The sequence below is a fragment of the Chiloscyllium punctatum genome, chromosome 16, assembly GCF_047496795.1.
Source record: "Chiloscyllium punctatum isolate Juve2018m chromosome 16, sChiPun1.3, whole genome shotgun sequence".
NCBI lineage: Eukaryota > Metazoa > Chordata > Chondrichthyes > Orectolobiformes > Hemiscylliidae > Chiloscyllium > Chiloscyllium punctatum.
Window position 1 is genome coordinate 56,680,842 of NC_092754.1, and position 22,577 is coordinate 56,703,418.

The window sequence follows — 22,577 nt, forward strand, 5'->3', positions numbered from 1 at the left end:
TAAAATGTGACATCGAAATTCATTGGATCGATTTTCCCATTGGCCAGAAAACCAAATAACGACGAGTCGAGTCACCACATTACGAGTTAACAGGGTTTCTGAGGTAACTTCCAGCAGCAAAAATCCTCAGCTGAGGGTCTGGGAAAATTTCACGGAGTATGGTCAGTCGGAGCAAAGGTAAGGAAGTCGTTCGTTTCTACCGTGTTTCATCACAACAGCGATGAAATAACAGTCTGCATTCGGTTCCAGTAAACGCACAAATTGCCTGGAACAGCAGAGCTGTTTGCGATTATCCGCGTGGCATGATCCCACACCACAGTTAATTCCCCGGGAAGCAAACCCATTTTACTTTTGTTTTCAACATCAAGACAGTGGGGACCGAAACAGCATTTTAACAAACTGCAGCATCGGAGTGAAACAGCAGAAATATACGAACCCGCGCCCCTCTCAAGACTGGAACTTGGATCCAGCGCCTTAGACCGCTCGGCCACACTACCAGCCGCCGCAAGGCCCGTTTTCTTGCATTTCTAATTGTGCCCCTGCATAACAACAGACGCAAAGTCACATGAAAAGGGTTCCATGATCCCTCTCCGACTTGCACAGCTGCTGGGATGTGCCCGGCTACAATGTCAATGTCGCAGCAGATAATGATAGCCCATCAATCCAGACAAAAATCAATCGTAAGCTGAGTCTATCTTCTCGGACTCTTTTCAGCTACAAATGTATCTGTGAGTGCGTGACAATATATGTTCGCTTATGTTTTGGTCAAATAACCATGAGCTGCTTGACATTACTGCAATTTCGATTCTTGCTTTGCTAAATGATTTCACCCATTGCTCGAAACAGGACGACTTTCACGTTTACACGGAACACGAAACACACCGGACTACAGGGAAAATGCACAAAGCTGAGCAGGCCGTGTTCCACATCATACCGTGCAGCATTTATTCAGTCACTGTTTCTGTTTTGCAGAATAAGGGTCCCAAAGAAAGTTCTCTACCCTAAAACCGGAAGTCGCATTACATTCCGAGAACGACAGATCACATTGTGAGGATGCTCTGACCTCGGATCCACTTCGAGATGACACTTTCCGTGCCTTTTACCTTAACCGTGCAATTCGCTGCAGAGATGTTCACTGCTGGACATGAGCCACATGGATACCAACTGAGTCGGAAACCTGTGCGGGAATCGACGAGAAGCGACTCAATACATTTTGCTAACTTCCATGGTGCTTATTAGAAATGGAGTTTTTGTTCATCTCAATCTAAAAGGCAGTTTCTGAACATAGTAACAGAACTCAAAAGGTAATTACCTCACCCCACCCCCACTCCGGAAGAGGTGCTAATTGCCCTTGATTGCTTTTTGTTCTCGATGTGATGAGCTCTCACGCCTGAGTCACATTCACCTCTCTGTTTGCTGAGTGAATCACAAAGAAGGAGCTTCACCAGAGCTGCAATTGCCACACTTCTCCACTCGCCCTCCCCGTGAACATTTTCCTGCTCGTCAGTGATTTAAAGAAAATTAAATGGATGCGATGTCATTCTGTAGCCTCTATGTCGATTCCTCCGTTTCAGTTCCAACATGGCTTAGATCTCGGGGCGCACCTTAATACGAGCGACGCTATGACAGCACAGGTCCGGAGGTTCCTCTGAGAGTGTATGTTTTTTTCGTTGCTGTTGCTGATTGAATGAGCCACTAACGTGCGAACTGCTCCAAAACATGATTCAGGACATCCGGTGCCAACTCTCGCGCGTTGAATAACGACAGACAGCTTCCAAATGAAGCCTTTCAGAGACGACTTTGGGGTACGTTTGACAGACAGACAAGTTCAGGAATTCGTGGTGCGCTGTGACACCAGCGCATCAGCTTCTTCCCTGTCTTTGAACCGGGCCGCCTGCGCAAGGAATGCAAATGCGGTACTGCTTTTCGTGGAAGGATCAGAACGCGGCAACGACACTCTCAAACAGAATGGCATATGATCAGAACCAGCTTGGAGAAAAACTTTATAATGCTTTGCACAATAATTAAATGGAGTTGCCTTACATTTCACTACGAGAGCAGATTCGTTCAAGCAAATTCGAAGGCAGGTTTGCAGAGAGAAAAGCAAGCAAGGGAGCTCCGTTCTTGCGCATGTGAATGGCTGCAGTTGAAGGACAAAGCAGTTTCTGCGCTGTTTCTGCCCAGTTTCGAATTGGGGACTTATCGCGTGTTAAGCGAACGTGATAACCACTACACTACAGAAACCAGCCGAGGCGATCGCACTGCAGCTCAGTGGCATCCAGCACTGAAAGTTGAATAATTCTACGTTTCACCTTTCTGTTTCCAATAGCTTGTTATTGTCCAGCGTAACATCATCTTACGGAAGGGTTGTAAACTGAGTATTTATGTGTTTTACCCAAGTTGGGGTGAGTTGAAAAATCGAGAGCATAGGTTTAAGGTGAGTGGGCTGAAATTGACAAAGGACCAGAGGCACATTTCCCACACAGAAGGTTGTGCGTGTTTGGAATGAGCTCCCAGAGGAAGTGGAGGAGGCTATTACACTCAGAAAATTGCAAAGGTAATCGGATGAGTTTCTGGATAGGATGGGTTTAGCGGGATTGGGGCCAAATGCTGGGGAACGGGACTTGTTTAATTTTGGCTATACGGTGAGCATGGACGAGATACACCGAAGTATCTGTTTCCACGCGGTGTACCCCAATACCGTCGTGTTGCTTACACCGGCTTTAAAGGATTCCTTTTTCGCGGAGCTTGCCGTCGCAGTCTGTGGCACAATCGTTTAGACTGTTCGACTGCTCACGGGAAAGGTAGTATTGTGAAACACTGCAGAAACGAACGACTTCCTTCCTTTTGCTCCGACTGACCATACTCCACGAATTTTTCCCAGACCCTCAGTTGAGGATTTTTGCTGCTGGAAGTTACCTCAGAAACCCTGTTAGCCCGTAATGTACTGAGCGAATCGCAAAACAGTAAGCATTTAACACGGAACACAAACAAAACTGGCATGCCGAATGCATTTTCAGACACAGAGATGCATGAATGCTAAATGTGAGACAGTCCGAGGGCATGAGTCATAAAGTAATCTCACAACTAACAACAGGGCAATTCCAAACTACTCTTTCAAACATACTGCAGCCTTAGTGCACCAACACTTACCAGACAATGCTGAAAAGAGAGAAAGAAAAAACATAATAAGAACGGGCCATAAAAAGTGAATTTCACCAATCACAGTCTCGATTAGATTGCGATGTCTCCAGGACGGAAATAAAGGAAATGGGAGAAATTCAATAAAATGTGACATCGAAATTCATTGGATCGATTTTCCCATTGGCCAGAAAACCAAATAACGACGAGTCGAGTCACCACATTACGAGTTAACAGGGTTTCTGAGGTAACTTCCAGCAGCAAAAATCCTCAGCTGAGGGTCTGGGAAAATTTCACGGAGTATGGTCAGTCGGAGCAAAGGTAAGGAAGTCGTTCATTTCTACCGTGTTTCATCACAACAGCGATGAAATAACAGTCTGCATTCGGTTCCAGTAAACGCACAAATTGCCTGGAACAGCAGAGCTGTTTGCGATTATCCGCGTGGCATGATCCCACACCACAGTTAATTCCCCGGGAAGCAAACCCATTTTACTTTTGTTTTCAACATCAAGACAGTGGGGACCGAAACAACGTTTTAACAAACTGCAGCGTCGGAGTGAAACACCAGAAATGGCAGTGGCGGGATTCGAACCCGCGCCCCTCTCAAGACGGGGGTCGGGATCCAGCGCCTTAGACCGCTCGGCCACACTACCAGCCGTCCGCAAGGCCCGTTTTCTTGCATTTCTAATTGTGCCCCTGCATAACAACAGACGCAAAGTCACATGAAAAGGGTTCCATGATCCCTCTCCGACTCGCACAGCTGCTGGGATGTGCCCGGCTACAATGTCAATGTCGCAGCAGATAATGATAGCCCATCAATCCAGACAAAAATCAATCGTAAGCTGAGTCTATCTTCTCGGACTCTTTTCAGCCACAAATGTATCTGTGAGTGCGTGACAATATATGTTCGCTTATGTTTTGGTCAAATAACCATGAGCTGCTTGACATTACTGCAATTTCGATTCTTGCTTTGCTAAATGATTTCACCCATTGCTCGAAACAGGACGACTTTCACGTTTACACGGAACACGAAACACACCGGACTACAGGGAAAATGCACAAAGCTGAGCAGGCCGTGTTCCACATCATACCGTGCAGCATTTATTCAGTCACTGTTTCTGTTTTGCAGAATAAGGGTCCCAAAGAAAGTTCTCTACCCTAAAACCGGAAGTCGCATTACATTCCGAGAACGACAGATCACATTGTGAGGATGCTCTGACCTCGGATCCACTTCGAGATGACACTTTCCGTGCCTTTTACCTTAACCGTGCAATTCGGTGCAGAGATGTTCACTGCTGGACATGAGCCACATGGATACCAACTGAGTCGAAAACCTGTGCGGGAAGCGACTCAATACATTTTGCTAACTTCCATGGTGCTTATTAGAAATGGAGTTTTTGTTCACCTCAATCTAAAAGGCAGTTTCTAAACATAGTAACAGAACTCAAAAGGTAATTACCTCACCCCACCCCCACTCCGGAAGAGGTGCTAATTGCCCTTGATTGCTTTTTGTTCTCGATGTGATGAGCTCTCACGCCTGAGTCACATTCACCTCTCTGTTTGCTGAGTGAATCACAAAGAAGGAGCTTCACCAGAGCTGCAATTGCCACACTTCTCCACTCGCCCTCCCCGTGAACATTTTCCTGCTCGTCAGTGATTTAAAGAAAATTAAATGGATGCGATGTCATTCTGTAGCCTCTCTGTCGATTCCTCCGTTTCAGTTCCAACATGGCTTAGATCTCGGGGCGCACCTTAATACGAGCGACGCTATGACAGCACAGGTCCGGAGGTTCCTCTGAGAGTGTATGTTTTTTTCGTTGCTGTTGCTGATTGAATGAGCCACTAACGTGCGAACTGCTCCAAAACATGATTCAGGACCTCCGGTGCCAACTCTCGCGCGTTGAATAACGACAGACAGCTTCCAAATGAAGCCTTTCAGAGACGACTTTGGGGTACGTTTGACAGACAGACAAGTTCAGGAATTCGTGGTGCGCTGTGACACCAGCGCATCAGCTTCTTCCCTGTCTTTGAACCGGGCCGCCTGCGCAAGGAATGCAAATGCGGTACTGCTTTTCGTGGAAGGATCAGAACGCGGCAACGACACTCTCAAACAGAATGGCATATGATCAGAACCAGCTTGGAGAAAAACTTTATAATGCTTTGCACAATAATTAAATGGAGTTGCCTTACATTTCACTACGAGAGCAGATTCGTTCAAGCAAATTCGAAGGCAGGTTTGCCGAGAGGAAAGCAAGCAAGGAAACTCCGTTCTTGCGCATGTGAATGGCTGCAGTTGAAGGACAAAGCAGTTTCTGTGCTGTTTCTGCCCAGTTTCGAACTGGGGATCTTTCGCGTGGTAAGCGAACGCGATAACCACTACACTACAGAAACCAGCCGAGGCGATCGCACTGCAGCTCAGTGGCATCCAGCACTGAAAGTTGAATAATTCTACGTTTCACCTTTCTGTTTCCAATAGCTTGTTATTGTCCAGCGTAACATGATCTTACGGAAGGGTTGTAAACTGAGTATTTATGTGTTTTACCCAAGTTGGGGTGAGTTGAAAAATCGAGAGCATAGGTTTAAGGTGAGTGGGCTGAAATTGACAAAGGACCTGAGGCACATTTCCCACACAGAAGGTTGTGCGTGTTTGGAATGAGCTCCCAGAGGAAGTGGAGGAGGCTATTACACTCAGAAAATTGCAAAGGTAATCGGATGAGTTTCTGGATAGGATGGGTTTAGCGGGATTGGGGCCAAATGCTGGGGAACGGGACTTGTTTAATTTTGGCTATACGGTGAGCATGGACGAGATACACCGAAGTATCTGTTTCCACGCGGTGTACCCCAATACCGTCGTGTTGCTTACACCGGCTTTAAAGGATTCCTTTTTAGCGGAGCTTGCCGTCGCAGTCTGTGGCACAATCGTTTAGTCTGTTCGACTGCTCACGGGAAAGGTAGTATTGTGAAACACTGCAGAAACGAACGACTTCCTTCCTTTTGCTCCGACTGACCATACTCCACGAATTTTTCCCAGACCCTCAGTTGAGGATTTTTGCTGCTGGAAGTTACCTCAGAAACCCTGTTAGCCCGTAATGTACTGAGCGAATCGCAAAACAGTAAGCATTTAACACGGAACACAAACAAAACTGGCATGCCGAATGCATTTTCAGACACAGAGATGCATGAATGCTAAATGTGAGACAGTCCGAGGGCATGAGTCATAAAGTAATCTCACAACTAACAACAGGGCAATTCCAAACTACTCTTTCAAACATACTGCAGCCTTAGTGCACCAACACTTCCCAGACAATGCTGAAAAGAGAGAAAGAAAAAACATAATAAGAACGGGCCATAAAAAGTGAATTTCACCAATCACAGTCTCGATTAGATTGCCTTTCCCTTCCGATGTCTCCAGGACGGAAATAAAGGAAATGGGAGAAATTCAATAAAATGTGACATCGAAATTCATTGGATCGATTTTCCCATTGGCCAGAAAACCAAATAACGACGAGTCGAGTCACCACATTACGAGTTAACAGGGTTTCTGAGGTAACTTCCAGCAGCAAAAATCCTCAACTGAGGGTCTGGGAAAATTTCACGGAGTATGGTCAGTCGGAGCAAAGGTAAGGAAGTCGTTCGTTTCTACCGTGTTTCATCACAACAGCGATGAAATAACAGTCTGCATTCGGTTCCAGTAAACGCACAAATTGCCTGGAACAGCAGAGCTGTTTGCGATTTTCCGCGTGGCACGATCCCACACCACAGTTAATTCCCCGGGAAGCAAAACCATTTTACTTTTGTTTTCAACATCAAGACAGTGGGGACCGAAACAGCATTTTAACAAACTGCAGCGTCGGAGTGAACCAGCTGAAATGGCAGTGGCGGGATTCGAACCCGCGCCCCTCTCAAGGCTGGAATCTGGATCCAGCGCCTTAGACCGCTCGGCCACACTACCAGCCGGCCGCAAGGCCCGTTTGCTTGCATTTCTAATTGTGCCCCTGCATAACAACAGACGCAAAGTCACATGAAAAGGGTTCCATGATCCCTCTCCGACTCGCACAGCTGCTGGGATGTGCCCGGCTACAATGTCAATGTCGCAGCAGATAATGATAGCCCATCAATCCAGACAAAAATCAATCGTAAGCTGAGTCTATCTTCTCGGACTCTTTTCAGCTACAAATGTATCTGTGAGTGCGTGACAATATATGTTCGCTTATGTTTTGGTCAAATAACCATGAGCTGCTTGACATTACTGCAATTTCGATTCTTGCTTTGCTAAATGATTTCACCCATTGCTCGAAACAGGACGACTTTCACGTTTACACGGAACACGAAACACACCGGACTACAGGGAAAATGCACAAAGCTGAGCAGGCCGTGTTCCACATCATACCGTGCAGCATTTATTCAGTCACTGTTTCTGTTTTGCAGAATAAGGGTCCCAAAGAAAGTTCTCTACCCTAAAACCGGAAGTCGCATTACATTCCGAGAACGACAGATCACATTGTGAGGATGCTCTGACCTCGGATCCACTTCGAGATGACACTTTCCGTGCCTTTTACCTTAACCGTGCAATTCGCTGCAGAGATGTTCACTGCTGGACATGAGCCACATGGATACCAACTGAGTCGGAAACCTGTGCGGGAAGCGACTCAATACATTTTGCTAACTTCCATGGTGCTTATTAGAAATGGAGTTTTTGTTCATCTCAATCTAAAAGGCAGTTTCTGAACATAGTAACAGAACTCAAAAGGTAATTACCTCACCCCACCCCCACTCCGGAAGAGGTGCTAATTGCCCTTGATTGCTTTTTGTTCTCGATGTGATGAGCTCTCACGCCTGAGTCACATTCACGTCTCTGTTTGCTGAGTGAATCACAAAGAAGGAGCTTCACCAGAGCTGCAATTGCCACACTTCTCCACTCGCCCTCCCCGTGAACATTTTCCTGCTCGTCAGTGATTTAAAGAAAATTAAATGGATGCGATGTCATTCTGTAGCCTCTCTGTCGATTCCTCCGTTTCAGTTCCAACATGGCTTAGATCTCGGGGCGCACCTTAATACGAGCGACGCTATGACAGCACAGGTCCGGAGGTTCCTCTGAGAGTGTATGTTTTTTTCGTTGCTGTTGCTGATTGAATGAGCCACTAACGTGCGAACTGCTCCAAAACATGATTCAGGACCTCCGGTGCCAACTCTCGCGCGTTGAATAACGACAGACAGCTTCCAAATGAAGCCTTTCAGAGACGACTTTGGGGTACGTTTGACAGACAGACAAGTTCAGGAATTCGTGGTGCGCTGTGACACCAGCGCATCAGCTTCTTCCCTGTCTTTGAACCGGGCCGCCTGCGCAAGGAATGCAAATGCGGTACTGCTTTTCGTGGAAGGATCAGAACGCGGCAACGACACTCTCAAACAGAATGGCATATGATCAGAACCAGCTTGGAGAAAAACTTTATAATGCTTTGCACAATAATTAAATGGAGTTGCCTTACATTTCACTACGAGAGCCGATTCGTTCAAGCAAATTCGAAGGCAGGTTTGCAGAGAGGAAAGCAAGCAAGGAAGCTCCGTTCTTGCGCATGTGAATGGCTGCAGTTGAAGGACAAAGCAGTTTCTGCGCTGTTTCTGCCCAGTTTCGAACTGGGGACTTATCGCGTGTTAGGCGAACGTGATAACCACTACACTACAGAAACCAGCCGAGGCGATCGCCCTGCAGCTCAGTGGCATCCAGCACTGAAAGTTGAATAATTCTACGTTTCACCTTTCTGTTTCCAATAGCTTGTTATTGTCCAGCGTAACATGATCTTACGGAAGGGTTGTAAACTGAGTATTTATGTGTTTTACCCAAGTTGGGGTGAGTTGAAAAATCGAGAGCATAGGTTTAAGGTGAGTGGGCTGAAATTGACAAAGGACCTGAGGCACATTTCCCACACAGAAGGTTGTGCGTGTTTGGAATGAGCTCCCAGAGGAAGTGGAGGAGGCTATTACACTCAGAAAATTGCAAAGGTAATCGGATGAGTTTCTGGATAGGATGGGTTTAGCGGGATTGGGGCCAAATGCTGGGGAACGGGACTTGTTTAATTTTGGCTATACGGTGAGCATGGACGAGATACACCGAAGTATCTGTTTCCACGCGGTGTACCCCAATACCGTCGTGTTGCTTACACCGGCTTTAAAGGATTCCTTTTTAGCGGAGCTTGCCGTCGCAGTCTGTGGCACAATCGTTTAGACTGTTCGACTGCTCACGGGAAAGGTAGTATTGTGAAACACTGCAGAAACGAACGACTTCCTTCCTTTTGCTCCGACTGACCATACTCCACGAATTTTTCCCAGACCCTCAGTTGAGGATTTTTGCTGCTGGAAGTTACCTCAGAAACCCTGTTAGCCCGTAATGTACTGAGCGAATCGCAAAACAGTAAGCATTTAACACGGAACACAAACAAAACTGGCATGCCGAATGCATTTTCAGACACAGAGATGCATGAATGCTAAATGTGAGACAGTCCGAGGGCATGAGTCATAAAGTAATCTCACAACTAACAACAGGGCAATTCCAAACTACTCTTTCAAACATACTGCAGCCTTAGTGCACCAACACTTACCAGACAATGCTGAAAAGAGAGAAAGAAAAAACATAATAAGAACGGGCCATAAAAAGTGAATTTCACCAATCACAGTCTCGATTAGATTGCCTTTCCCTTCCGATGTCTCCAGGACGGAAATAAAGGAAATGGGAGAAATTCAATAAAATGTGACATCGAAATTCATTGGATCGATTTTCCCATTGGCCAGAAAACCAAATAACGACGAGTCGAGTCACCACATTACGAGTTAACAGGGTTTCTGAGGTAACTTCCAGCAGCAAAAATCCTCAGCTGAGGGTCTGGGAAAATTTCACGGAGTATGGTCAGTCGGAGCAAAGGTAAGGAAGTCGTTCGTTTCTACCGTGTTTCATCACAACAGCGATGAAATAACAGTCTGCATTCGGTTCCAGTAAACGCACAAATTGCCTGGAACAGCAGAGCTGTTTGCGATTATCCGCGTGGCATGATCCCACACCACAGTTAATTCCCCGGGAAGCAAACCCATTTTACTTTTGTTTTCAACATCAAGACAGTGGGGACCGAAACAGCATTTTAACAAACTGCAGCATCGGAGTGAAACAGCAGAAATATACGAACCCGCGCCCCTGTCAAGACTGGAATTTGGATCCAGCGCCTTAGACCGCTCGGCCACACTACCAGCCGCCGCAAGGCCCGTTTTCTTGCATTTCTAATTGTGCCCCTGCATAACAACAGACGCAAAGTCACATGAAAAGGGTTCCATGATCCCTCTCCGACTTGCACAGCTGCTGGGATGTGCCCGGCTACAATGTCAATGTCGCAGCAGATAATGATAGCCCATCAATCCAGACAAAAATCAATCGTAAGCTGAGTCTATCTTCTCGGACTCTTTTCAGCTACAAATGTATCTGTGAGTGCGTGACAATATATGTTCGCTTATGTTTTGGTCAAATAACCATGAGCTGCTTGACATTACTGCAATTTCGATTCTTGCTTTGCTAAATGATTTCACCCATTGCTCGAAACAGGACGACTTTCACGTTTACACGGAACACGAAACACACCGGACTACAGGGAAAATGCACAAAGCTGAGCAGGCCGTGTTCCACATCATACCGTGCAGCATTTATTCAGTCACTGTTTCTGTTTTGCAGAATAAGGGTCCCAAAGAAAGTTCTCTACCCTAAAACCGGAAGTCGCATTACATTCCGAGAACGACAGATCACATTGTGAGGATGCTCTGACCTCGGATCCACTTCGAGATGACACTTTCCGTGCCTTTTACCTTAACCGTGCAATTCGCTGCAGAGATGTTCACTGCTGGACATGAGCCACATGGATACCAACTGAGTCGGAAACCTGTGCGGGAATCGACGAGAAGCGACTCAATACATTTTGCTAACTTCCATGGTGCTTATTAGAAATGGAGTTTTTGTTCATCTCAATCTAAAAGGCAGTTTCTGAACATAGTAACAGAACTCAAAAGGTAATTACCTCACCCCACCCCCACTCCGGAAGAGGTGCTAATTGCCCTTGATTGCTTTTTGTTCTCGATGTGATGAGCTCTCACGCCTGAGTCACGTTCACCTCTCTGTTTGCTGAGTGAATCACAAAGAAGGAGCTTCACCAGAGCTGCAATTGCCACACTTCTCCACTCGCCCTCCCCGTGAACATTTTCCTGCTCGTCAGTGATTTAAAGAAAATTAAATGGATGCGATGTCATTCTGTAGCCTCTCTGTCGATTCCTCCGTTTCAGTTCCAACATGGCTTAGATCTCGGGGCGCACCTTAATACGAGCGACGCTATGACAGCACAGGTCCGGAGGTTCCTCTGAGAGTGTATGTTTTTTTCGTTGCTGTTGCTGATTGAATGAGCCACTAACGTGCGAACTGCTCCAAAACATGTTTCAGGACCTCCGGTGCCAACTCTCGCGCGTTGAATAACGACAGACAGCTTCCAAATGAAGCCTTTCAGAGACGACTTTGGGGTACGTTTGACAGACAGACAAGTTCAGGAATTCGTGGTGCGCTGTGACACCAGCGCATCAGCTTCTTCCCTGTCTTTGAACCGGGCCGCCTGCGCAAGGAATGCAAATGCGGTACTGCTTTTCGTGGAAGGATCAGAACGCGGCAACGACACTCTCAAACAGAATGGCATATGATCAGAACCAGCTTGGAGAAAAACTTTATAATGCTTTGCACAATAATTAAATGGAGTTGCCTTACATTACACTACGAGAGCAGATTCGTTCAAGCAAATTCGAAGGCAGGTTTGCAGAGAGGAAAGCAAGCAAGGAAACTCCGTTCTTGCGCATGTGAATAGCTGCAGTTGAAGGACAAAGCAGTTTCTGCGCTGTTTCTGCCCAGTTTCGAACTGGGGACTTTTCGCGTGTTAGGCGAACGTGATAACCACTACACTACAGAAACCAGCCGAGGCGATCGCACTGCAGCTCAGTGGCATCCAGCACTGAAAGTTGAATAATTCTACGTTTCACCTTTCTGTTTCCAATAGCTTGTTATTGTCCAGCGTAACATGATCTTACGGAAGGGTTCTAAACTGAGTATTTATGTGTTTTACCCAAGTTGGGGTGAGTTGAAAAATCGAGAGCATAGGTTTAAGGTGAGTGGGCTGAAAGTGACAAAGGACCTGAGGCACATTTCCCACACAGAAGGTTGTGCGTGTTTGGAATGAGCTCCCAGAGGAAGTGGAGGAGGCTATTACACTCAGAAAATTGCAAAGGTAATCGGATGAGTTTCTGGATAGGATGGGTTTAGCGGGATTGGGGCCAAATGCTGGGGAACGGGACTTGTTTAATTTTGGCTATACGGTGAGCATGGACGAGATACACCGAAGTATCTGTTTCCACGCGGTGTACCCCAATACCGTCGTGTTGCTTACACCGGCTTTAAAGGATTCCTTTTTAGCGGAGCTTGCCGTCGCAGTCTGTGGCACAATCGTTTAGACTGTTCGACTGCTCACGGGAAAGGTAGTATTGTGAAACACTGCAGAAACGAACGACTTCCTTCCTTTTGCTCCGACTGACCATACTCCACGAATTTTTCCCAGACCCTCAGTTGAGGATTTTTGCTGCTGGAAGTTACCTCAGAAACCCTGTTAGCCCGTAATGTACTGAGCGAATCGCAAAACAGTAAGCATTTAACACGGAACACAAACAAAACTGGCATGCCGAATGCATTTTCAGACACAGAGATGCATGAATGCTAAATGTGAGACAGTCCGAGGGCATGAGTCATAAAGTAATCTCACAACTAACAACAGGGCAATTCCAAACTACTCTTTCAAACATACTGCAGCCTTAGTGCACCAACACTTACCAGACAATGCTGAAAAGAGAGAAAGAAAAAACATAATAAGAACGGGCCATAAAAAGTGAATTTCACCAATCACAGTCTCGATTAGATTGCCTTTCCCTTCCGATGTCTCCAGGACGGAAATAAAGGAAATGGGAGAAATTCAATAAAATGTGACATCGAAATTCATTGGATCGATTTTCCCATTGGCCAGAAAACCAAACAACGACGAGTCGAGTCACCACATTACGAGTTAACAGGGTTTCTGAGGTAACTTCCAGCAGCAAAAATCCTCAGCTGAGGGTCTGGGAAAATTTCACGGAGTATGGTCAGTCGGAGCAAAGGTAAGGAAGTCGTTCGTTTCTACCGTGTTTCATCACAACAGCGATGAAATAACAGTCTGCATTCGGTTCCAGTAAACGCACAAATTGCCTGGAACAGCAGAGCTGTTTGCGATTATCCGCGTGGCATGATCCCACACCACAGTTAATTCCCCGGGAAGCAAACCCATTTTACTTTTGTTTTCAACATCAAGACAGTGGGGACCGAAACAGCATTTTAACAAACTGCAGCATCGGAGTGAAACAGCAGAAATATACGAACCCGCGCCCCTCTCAAGACTGGAACTTGAATCCAGCGCCTTAGACCGCTCGGCCACACTACCAGCCGCCGCAAGGCCCGTTTTCTTGCATTTCTAATTGTGCCCCTGCATAACAACAGACGCAAAGTCACATGAAAAGGGTTCCATGATCCCTCTCCGACTCGCACAGCTGCTGGGATGTGCCCGGCTACAATGTCAATGTCGCAGCAGATAATGATAGCCCATCAATCCAGACAAAAATCAATCGTAAGCTGAGTCTATCTTCTCGGACTCTTTTCAGCTACAAATGTATCTGTGAGTGCGTGACAATATATGTTCGCTTATGTTTTGGTCAAATAACCATGAGCTGCTTGACATTACTGCAATTTCGATTCTTGCTTTGCTAAATGATTTCACCCATTGCTCGAAACAGGACGACTTTCACGTTTACACGGAACACGAAACACACCGGACTACAGGGAAAATGCACAAAGCTGAGCAGGCCGTGTTCCACATCATACCGTGCAGCATTTATTCAGTCACTGTTTCTGTTTTGCAGAATAAGGGTCCCAAAGAAAGTTCTCTACCCTAAAACCGGAAGTCGCATTACATTCCGAGAACGACAGATCACATTGTGAGGATGCTCTGACCTCGGATCCACTTCGAGATGACACTTTCCGTGCCTTTTACCTTAACCGTGCAATTCGCTGCAGAGATGTTCACTGCTGGACATGAGCCACATGGATACCAACTGAGTCGGAAACCTGTGCGGGAATCGACGAGAAGCGACTCAATACATTTTGCTAACTTCCATGGTGCTTATTAGAAATGGAGTTTTTGTTCATCTCAATCTAAAAGGCAGTTTCTAAACATAGTAACAGAACTCAAAAGGTAATTACCTCACCCCACCCCCACTCCGGAAGAGGTGCTAATTGCCCTTGATTGCTTTTTGTTCTCGATGTGATGAGCTCTCACGCCTGAGTCACATTCACCTCTCTGTTTGCTGAGTGAATCACAAAGAAGGAGCTTCACCAGAGCTGCAATTGCCACACTTCTCCACTCGCCCTCCCCGTGAACATTTTCCTGCTCGTCAGTGATTTAAAGAAAATTAAATGGATGCGATGTCATTCTGTAGCCTCTCTGTCGATTCCTCCGTTTCAGTTCCAACATGGCTTAGATCTCGGGGCGCACCTTAATACGAGCGACGCTATGACAGCACAGGTCCGGAGGTTCCTCTGAGAGTGTATGTTTTTTTCGTTGCTGTTGCTGATTGAATGAGCCACTAACGTGCGAACTGCTCCAAAACATGATTCAGGACCTCCGGTGCCAACTCTCGCGCGTTGAATAACGACAGACAGCTTCCAAATGAAGCCTTTCAGAGACGACTTTGGGGTACGTTTGACAGACAGACAAGTTCAGGAATTCGTGGTGCGCTGTGACACCAGCGCATCAGCTTCTTCCCTGTCTTTGAACCGGGCCGCCTGCGCAAGGAATGCAAATGCGGTACTGCTTTTCGTGGAAGGATCAGAACGCGGCAACGACACTCTCAAACAGAATGGCATATGATCAGAACCAGGTTGGAGAAAAACTTTATAATGCTTTGCACAATAATTAAATGGAGTTGCCTTACATTTCACTACGAGAGCCGATTCGTTCAAGCAAATTCGAAGGCAGGTTTGCAGAGAGGAAAGCAAGCAAGGAAGCTCCGTTCTTGCGCATGTGAATGGCTGCAGTTGAAGGACAAAGCAGTTTCTGCGCTGTTTCTGCCCAGTTTCGAACTGGGGACTTATCGCGTGTTAGGCGAACGTGATAACCACTACACTACAGAAACCAGCCGAGGCGATCGCACTGCAGCTCAGTGGCATCCAGCACTGAAAGTTGAATAATTCTACGTTTCACCTTTCTGTTTCCAATAGCTTGTTATTGTCCAGCGTAACATGATCTTACGGAAGGGTTGTAAACTGAGTATTTATGTGTTTTACCCAAGTTGGGGTGAGTTGAAAAATCGAGAGCATAGGTTTAAGGTGAGTGGGCTGAAATTGACAAAGGACCTGAGGCACATTTCCCACACAGAAGGTTGTGCGTGTTTGGAATGAGCTCCCAGAGGAAGTGGAGGAGGCTATTACACTCAGAAAATTGCAAAGGTAATCGGATGAGTTTCTGGATAGGATGGGTTTAGCGGGATTGGGGCCAAATGCTGGGGAACGGGACTTGTTTAATTTTGGCTATACGGTGAGCATGGACGAGATACACCGAAGTATCTGTTTCCACGCGGTGTACCCCAATACCGTCGTGTTGCTTACACCGGCTTTAAAGGATTCCTTTTTAGCGGAGCTTGCCGTCGCAGTCTGTGGCACAATCGTTTAGACTGTTCGACTGCTCACGGGAAAGGTAGTATTGTGAAACACTGCAGAAACGAACGACTTCCTTCCTTTTGCTCCGACTGACCATACTCCACGAATTTTTCCCAGACCCTCAGTTGAGGATTTTTGCTGCTGGAAGTTACCTCAGAAACCCTGTTAGCCCGTAATGTACTGAGCGAATCGCAAAACAGTAAGCATTTAACACGGAACACAAACAAAACTGGCATGCCGAATGCATTTTCAGACACAGAGATGCATGAATGCTAAATGTGAGACAGTCCGAGGGCATGAGTCATAAAGTAATCTCACAACTAACAACAGGGCAATTCCAAACTACTCTTTCAAACATACTGCAGCCTTAGTGCACCAACACTTACCAGACAATGCTGAAAAGAGAGAAAGAAAAAACATAATAAGAACGGGCCATAAAAAGTGAATTTCACCAATCACAGTCTCGATTAGATTGCCTTTCCCTTCCGATGTCTCCAGGACGGAAATAAAGGAAATGGGAGAAATTCAATAAAATGTGACATCGAAATTCATTGGATCGATTTTCCCATTGGCCAGAAAACCAAATAACGACGAGTCGAGTCACCACATTACGAGTTAACAGGGTTTCTGAGGTAACTTCCAGCAGCAAAAATCCTCAGCTGAGGGTCTGGGAAAATTTCACGGAGTATGGTCAGTCGGAGCAAAGGTAAGGAAGTCGTTCGTTTCTACCGTGTTTCATCACAACAGCGATGAAATAACAGTCTGCATTCGGTTCCAGTAAACGCACAAATTGCCTGGAACAGCAGAGCTGTTTGCGATTATCCGCGTGGCATGATCCCACACCACAGTTAATTCCCCGGGAAGCAAACCCATTTTACTTTTGTTTTCAACATCAAGACAGTGGGGACCGAAACAGCATTTTAACAAACTGCAGCGTCGGAGTGAACCAGCTGAAATGGCAGTGGCGGGATTCGAACCCGCGCCCCTCTCAAGGCTGGAATCTGGATCCAGCGCCTTAGACCGCTCGGCCACACTACCAGCCGGCCGCATGGCCCGTTTGCTTGCATTTCTAATTGTGCCCCTGCATAACAACAGACGCAAAGTCACATGAAAAGGGTTCCATGATCCCTCTCCGACTCGCACAGCTGCTGGGATGTGCCCGGCTACAATGTCAATGTCGCAGCAGATAATGATAGCCCATCAATCCAGACAAAAATCAATCGTAAGCTGAGTCTATCTTCTCGGACTCTTTTCAGCTACAAATGTATCTGTGAGTGCGTGACAATATATGTTCGCTTATGTTTTGGTCAAATAACCATGAGCTGCTTGACATTACTGCAATTTCGATTCTTGCTTTGCTAAATGATTTCACCCATTGCTCGAAACAGGACGACTTTCACGTTTACACGGAACACGAAACACACCGGACTACAGGGAAAATGCACAAAGCTGAGCAGGCCGTGTTCCACATCATACCGTGCAGCATTTATTCAGTCACTGTTTCTGTTTTGCAGAATAAGGGTCCCAAAGAAAGTTCTCTACCCTAAAACCGGAAGTCGCATTACATTCCGAGAACGACAGATCACATTGTGAGGATGCTCTGACCTCGGATCCACTTCGAGATGACACTTTCCGTGCCTTTTACCTTAACCGTGCAATTCGCTGCAGAGATGTTCACTGCTGGACATGAGCCACATGGATACCAACTGAGTCGGAAACCTGTGCGGGAAGCGACTCAATACATTTTGCTAACTTCCATGGTGCTTATTAGAAATGGAGTTTTTGTTCATCTCAATCTAAAAGGCAGTTTCTGAACATAGTAACAGAACTCAAAAGGTAATTACCTCACCCCACCCCCACTCCGGAAGAGGTGCTAATTGCCCTTGATTGCTTTTTGTTCTCGATGTGATGACCTCTCACGCCTGAGTCACATTCACGTCTCTGTTTGCTGAGTGAATCACAAAGAAGGAGCTTCACCAGAGCTGCAATTGCCACACTTCTCCACTCGCCCTCCCCGTGAACATTTTCCTGCTCGTCAGTGATTTAAAGAAAATTAAATGGATGCGATGTCATTCTGTAGCCTCTCTGTCGATTCCTCCGTTTCAGTTCCAACATGGCTTAGATCTCGGGGCGCACCTTAATACGAGCGACGCTATGACAGCACAGGTCCGGAGGTTCCTCTGAGAGTGTATGTTTTTTTCGTTGCTGTTGCTGATTGAATGAGCCACTAACGTGCGAACTGCTCCAAAACATGATTCAGGACCTCCGGTGCCAACTCTCGCGCGTTGAATAACGACAGACAGCTTCCAAATGAAGCCTTTCAGAGACGACTTTGGGGTACGTTTGACAGACAGACAAGTTCAGGAATTCGTGGTGCGCTGTGACACCAGCGCATCAGCTTCTTCCCTGTCTTTGAACCGGGCCGCCTGCGCAAGGAATGCAAATGCGGTACTGCTTTTCGTGGAAGGATCAGAACGCGGCAACGACACTCTCAAACAGAATGGCATATGATCAGAACCAGGTTGGAGAAAAACTTTATAATGCTTTGCACAATAATTAAATGGAGTTGCCTTACATTTCACTACGAGAGCCGATTCGTTCAAGCAAATTCGAAGGCAGGTTTGCAGAGAGGAAAGCAAGCAAGGAAGCTCCGTTCTTGCGCATGTGAATGGCTGCAGTTGAAGGACAAAGCAGTTTCTGCGCTGTTTCTGCCTAGTTTCGAACTGGGGACTTATCGCGTGTTAGGCGAACGTGATAACCACTACACTACAGAAACCAGCCGAGGCGATCGCACTGCAGCTCAGTGGCATCCAGCACTGAAAGTTGAATAATTCTACGTTTCACCTTTCTGTTTCCAATAGCTTGTTATTGTCCAGCGTAACATGATCTTACGGAAGGGTTGTAAACTGAGTATTTATGTGTTTTACCCAAGTTGGGGTGAGTTGAAAAATCGAGAGCATAGGTTTAAGGTGAGTGGGCTGAAATTGACAAAGGACCTGAGGCACATTTCCCACACAGAAGGTTGTGCGTGTTTGGAATGAGCTCCCAGAGGAAGTGGAGGAGGCTATTACACTCAGAAAATTGCAAAGGTAATCGGATGAGTTTCTGGATAGGATGGGTTTAGCGGGATTGGGGCCAAATGCTGGGGAACGGGACTTGTTTAATTTTGGCTATACGGTGAGCATGGACGAGATACACCGAAGTATCTGTTTCCACGCGGTGTACCCCAATACCGTCGTGTTGCTTACACCGGCTTTAAAGGATTCCTTTTTAGCGGAGCTTGCCGTCGCAGTCTGTGGCACAATCGTTTAGACTGTTCGACTGCTCACGGGAAAGGTAGTATTGTGAAACACTGCAGAAACGAACGACTTCCTTCCTTTTGCTCCGACTGACCATACTCCACGAATTTTTCCCAGACCCTCAGTTGAGGATTTTTGCTGCTGGAAGTTACCTCAGAAACCCTGTTAGCCCGTAATGTACTGAGCGAATCGCAAAACAGTAAGCATTTAACACGGAACACAAACAAAACTGGCATGCCGAATGCATTTTCAGACACAGAGATGCATGAATGCTAAATGTGAGACAGTCCGAGGGCATGAGTCATAAAGTAATCTCACAACTAACAACAGGGCAATTCCAAACTACTCTTTCAAACATACTGCAGCCTTAGTGCACCAACACTTACCAGACAATGCTGAAAAGAGAGAAAGAAAAAACATAATAAGAACGGGCCATAAAAAGTGAATTTCACCAATCACAGTCTCGATTAGATTGCCTTTCCCTTCCGATGTCTCCAGGACGGAAATAAAGGAAATGGGAGAAATTCAATAAAATGTGACATCGAAATTCATTGGATCGATTTTCCCATTGGCCAGAAAACCAAATAACGACGAGTCGAGTCACCACATTACGAGTTAACAGGGTTTCTGAGGTAACTTCCAGCAGCAAAAATCCTCAGCTGAGGGTCTGGGAAAATTTCACGGAGTATGGTCAGTCGGAGCAAAGGTAAGGAAGTCGTTCGTTTCTACCGTGTTTCATCACAACAGCGATGAAATAACAGTCTGCATTCGGTTCCAGTAAACGCACAAATTGCCTGGAACAGCAGAGCTGTTTGCGATTATCCGCGTGGCATGATCCCACACCACAGTTAATTCCCCGGGAAGCAAACCCATTTTACTTTTGTTTTCAACATCAAGACAGTGGGGACCGAAACAGCATTTTAACAAACTGCAGCATCGGAGTGAAACAGCAGAAATATACGAACCCGCGCCCCTCTCAAGACTGGAACTTGGATCCAGCGCCTTAGACCGCTCGGCCACACTACCAGCCGCCGCAAGGCCCGTTTTCTTGCATTTCTAATTGTGCCCCTGCATAACAACAGACGCAAAGTCACATGAAAAGGGTTCCATGATCCCTCTCCGACTTGCACAGCTGCTGGGATGTGCCCGGCTACAATGTCAATGTCGCAGCAGATAATGATAGCCCATCAATCCAGACAAAAATCAATCGTAAGCTGAGTCTATCTTCTCGGACTCTTTTCAGCTACAAATGTATCTGTGAGTGCGTGACAATATATGTTCGCTTATGTTTTGGTCAAATAACCATGAGCTGCTTGACATTACTGCAATTTCGATTCTTGCTTTGCTAAATGATTTCACCCATTGCTCGAAACAGGACGACTTTCACGTTTACACGGAACACGAAACACACCGGACTACAGGGAAAATGCACAAAGCTGAGCAGGCCGTGTTCCACATCATACCGTGCAGCATTTATTCAGTCACTGTTTCTGTTTTGCAGAATAAGGGTCCCAAAGAAAGTTCTCTACCCTAAAACCGGAAGTCGCATTACATTCCGAGAACGACAGATCACATTGTGAGGATGCTCTGACCTCGGATCCACTTCGAGATGACACTTTCCGTGCCTTTTACCTTAACCGTGCAATTCGCTGCAGAGATGTTCACTGCTGGACATGAGCCACATGGATACCAACTGAGTCGGAAACCTGTGCGGGAATCGACGAGAAGCGACTCAATACATTTTGCTAACTTCCATGGTGCTTATTAGAAATGGAGTTTTTGTTCATCTCAATCTAAAAGGCAGTTTCTGAACATAGTAACAGAACTCAAAAGGTAATTACCTCACCCCACCCCCACTCCGGAAGAGGTGCTAATTGCCCTTGATTGCTTTTTGTTCTCGATGTGATGAGCTCTCACGCCTGAGTCACATTCACCTCTCTGTTTGCTGAGTGAATCACAAAGAAGGAGCTTCACCAGAGCTGCAATTGCCACACTTCTCCACTCGCCCTCCCCGTGAACATTTTCCTGCTCGTCAGTGATTTAAAGAAAATTAAATGGATGCGATGTCATTCTGTAGCCTCTATGTCGATTCCTCCGTTTCAGTTCCAACATGGCTTAGATCTCGGGGCGCACCTTAATACGAGCGACGCTATGACAGCACAGGTCCGGAGGTTCCTCTGAGAGTGTATGTTTTTTTCGTTGCTGTTGCTGATTGAATGAGCCACTAACGTGCGAACTGCTCCAAAACATGATTCAGGACATCCGGTGCCAACTCTCGCGCGTTGAATAACGACAGACAGCTTCCAAATGAAGCCTTTCAGAGACGACTTTGGGGTACGTTTGACAGACAGACAAGTTCAGGAATTCGTGGTGCGCTGTGACACCAGCGCATCAGCTTCTTCCCTGTCTTTGAACCGGGCCGCCTGCGCAAGGAATGCAAATGCGGTACTGCTTTTCGTGGAAGGATCAGAACGCGGCAACGACACTCTCAAACAGAATGGCATATGATCAGAACCAGCTTGGAGAAAAACTTTATAATGCTTTGCACAATAATTAAATGGAGTTGCCTTACATTTCACTACGAGAGCAGATTCGTTCAAGCAAATTCGAAGGCAGGTTTGCAGAGAGAAAAGCAAGCAAGGGAGCTCCGTTCTTGCGCATGTGAATGGCTGCAGTTGAAGGACAAAGCAGTTTCTGCGCTGTTTCTGCCCAGTTTCGAATTGGGGACTTATCGCGTGTTAAGCGAACGTGATAACCACTACACTACAGAAACCAGCCGAGGCGATCGCACTGCAGCTCAGTGGCATCCAGCACTGAAAGTTGAATAATTCTACGTTTCACCTTTCTGTTTCCAATAGCTTGTTATTGTCCAGCGTAACATCATCTTACGGAAGGGTTGTAAACTGAGTATTTATGTGTTTTACCCAAGTTGGGGTGAGTTGAAAAATCGAGAGCATAGGTTTAAGGTGAGTGGGCTGAAATTGACAAAGGACCAGAGGCACATTTCCCACACAGAAGGTTGTGCGTGTTTGGAATGAGCTCCCAGAGGAAGTGGAGGAGGCTATTACACTCAGAAAATTGCAAAGGTAATCGGATGAGTTTCTGGATAGGATGGGTTTAGCGGGATTGGGGCCAAATGCTGGGGAACGGGACTTGTTTAATTTTGGCTATACGGTGAGCATGGACGAGATACACCGAAGTATCTGTTTCCACGCGGTGTACCCCAATACCGTCGTGTTGCTTACACCGGCTTTAAAGGATTCCTTTTTCGCGGAGCTTGCCGTCGCAGTCTGTGGCACAATCGTTTAGACTGTTCGACTGCTCACGGGAAA

General features: G+C 46.4%; 4 non-coding genes across 4 annotated transcripts; all 4 read right to left on the reverse strand.

Annotated features, from left to right (window-relative positions):
- Nucleotides 1–3,712: 3,712 nt before the first annotated feature.
- Nucleotides 3,713–3,794, reverse strand: trnar-ccg (transfer RNA arginine (anticodon CCG)). The gene is given in 2 exon segments: nucleotides 3,713–3,749; nucleotides 3,757–3,794. It is a non-coding gene; the product is annotated as a tRNA-Arg (tRNA).
- A 1,665-nt stretch (nucleotides 3,795–5,459) lies between these two features.
- trnag-acc (transfer RNA glycine (anticodon ACC)) lies at nucleotides 5,460–5,532 on the reverse strand. The gene has a single exon. It is a non-coding gene; the product is annotated as a tRNA-Gly (tRNA).
- Nucleotides 5,533–7,011: 1,479 nt separating this feature from the next.
- Nucleotides 7,012–7,093, reverse strand: trnal-cag (transfer RNA leucine (anticodon CAG)). The gene has a single exon. It is a non-coding gene; the product is annotated as a tRNA-Leu (tRNA).
- Nucleotides 7,094–16,902: 9,809 nt separating this feature from the next.
- trnal-cag (transfer RNA leucine (anticodon CAG)) lies at nucleotides 16,903–16,984 on the reverse strand. Its single transcript has one exon. It is a non-coding gene; the product is annotated as a tRNA-Leu (tRNA).
- Nucleotides 16,985–22,577: the final 5,593 nt, after the last annotated feature.